Raw genomic sequence first — 2,389 nt, 5'->3', positions numbered from 1 at the left:
TCCTTCTGTTTTTGTGGTTGAATAATATTCCAATGTTTATGTATACCACATATTTTTATCCATTTATCTGTCAGTGTATATTTAGGTTGTTTCCACTTTTTGTGGATTGTGAATAATGCTGTAATAAACATAGGAATGCAATTCTTTTGGATAAATATCCAGAAGTGGGATTACTGGATTATACGATAATTCTATACTTAACTTTTAAGGACTTTCATACTGTTTTCCATAGTGGCTTGCTTTTTCACATTCCCCCCAACCATGCATAAAGGTTCACATTTCTTCGCCTCTCACCAACACTGGTTTTGTGTGTGTGTACATGTGTATTTATAATGGCCATTCTGACACATGTGTAAAGATACCTCATTGTGGTTTTGATTTGTATTTGCCTAATGGTTAGGGAGGTTGAACATCTTTTCATATGCTTTTTAGCCGCTTATTATTTTCTTTTGAGAAATGTCTATTCAAGTCCTTTGTTCAATTTTTAATTAAATTTTATCTTTTGCAATTAAGTTTCAGGAATTCCTTATGCATTTTGTATATTAACCTCTTATCAGATATACAGTTTGCAAATGTATTTTCTCTTTCTGTAGATTATCTTTTGACCTCATGGATTGCTTCCTTTGCTGTGCAGAAGTTTTTGAGCTTGATGTAACCCCATTTATTTATTTTTGTTTTTGTTGTCTTTTGGTGTTGTATCTATAATATCATTGCCAACACCATTCTCAGGAAAATGTTTTCCTGTGTTTTCTTCTAGGAGTTTTATAGTTTCACATATTATTTAAGTTTTTAATCTACTTCAAAGTGATTTTTTTGTATATAGTATAATATTAAAGTCCCACTGGTCTATGTGTCTATTTTTTACCAGTATCATATCATTTTAATTGTCATAGCTTTGAAGTATAATTTAAAATCAGAATTGTTTCAGCTATTCAATAAAAATTTTAAGGTTTTTTCTGTTCTGTGAAGAATGCCATTGGAATTTTGATAAAGATTGAATTGAAGCTGCATATGGTTTTAGATAGTATGACTTTTGGACAGTGATTTTTGATTGGATATCTTTGCATTCATTCTAGCTAAAATTTATTGAACTTCTTTAATCTGAATGCCTAGTTCCTTCTCATGTTTCAATTCATGGGATATTTTCAGTCATTACTTGTTTAAATAACTTTCTCTATCTTTCTCTCTGCCTTCTTCTGGGATTCTCCTAATGAAAACACTGATGTACTTGATAGTGTCCTACAAATCTCTTAACTTTTTATTTTTTTATTCTATTTTTTCTTTTTGTTTGTTTCAAATAATCTATCTTCAGATTCACTTATTCTTTCTTCTAATTGATTAAATTTGTTATTGAAAACCTAGTAAAGTTTTCACTGCAGGTATTGCATTTTCAGTTCCAATTTTTAAAAAATCTTCTTTTTGTTGATGCATTATTTTATTGAGGTCACTGAGCATCTTTATGATGGCTATGTTGAAGGTTTTTTTCCAGACAATTCATGTATCTTTGTTTCTTTAAATTCGTTTGGAGTGTTTTTGTTCCTTTGATTGGGTCTTGTTTGCTTTTTTCTTTATGGGCTTCGTAACTTTTTGTTGGAAGTTTTTCATTCGAAAGAACAGCCATCCCTCCCAGTCTTTACAGATTGATTTTATACAGGGCAAAACACCCACCAATCATCCTAGATAGAAATTCTGAGAAACTTTGCAACCTTTTAGGTGAGCAGTATGACATCTCTGGCCTATTGTGCAATTTTTCAATTGCTTTTTGTTTTTTATTTTTTCTTTTTTGAGAAGCTTGTAATATTTTGTTCCCTCTCGTGTCTGTCTTTGACACTGCAGGTTCTGAAATGCTATAGAAGCAAGCTTCCCCGCTCTGCCTTTCTCGGTGGCCACTAGGCATCTAGAGAGTACATCAACTCCCTGTCAGTGCCTTGAGTCAGATTCCAGTCCCTCAGGCAGCCCTCTGAAAAACCAGGACTCTGGACACATGTTTTACTTTTCTCCCTCATTCTTGAGGAAGAAGCCTCAAGTTGCATATCTTTTCTCCATCACTTTGTGCTGTTAGCCATAGCAAGCCACCCGTCTCTTTCCTATGTTCTGAACAGGCCTCAGACATCCAAACTATGTTTGTTCTGTCAGTGCTTCACCTCAGGCAAGGCAGAAACCAGTCCCTTACGCAGTCCTCCCAAGCACTGGAATGCCAGACACATGCTCCACTTCTCTTCCTCCTTCCTGTAGAAGAATTCTTAGGTTGTGCTACTTCTCCCAACTGTACAGGACTATGTTGTCTATAACAAGCTACTTACCACTTTTAAAAAAAATTTTTCAGAGGCCCCCAGGCTTGCAAAGTATACTGGTTTCGTCAGTCTTCCAAGTGAGAAACCAGTCCCTC

The sequence above is a fragment of the Artibeus jamaicensis genome, unplaced genomic scaffold (genome assembly GCF_021234435.1).
Source record: "Artibeus jamaicensis isolate MK-2021 breed Jamaican fruit bat unplaced genomic scaffold, CSHL_Jam_final contig_466, whole genome shotgun sequence".
In the NCBI taxonomy this organism is placed as follows: Eukaryota; Metazoa; Chordata; class Mammalia; order Chiroptera; family Phyllostomidae; genus Artibeus; species Artibeus jamaicensis.
The sequence above is the reverse complement of the archived record's forward strand: the minus strand, read 5'-3'. Positions refer to the sequence as shown.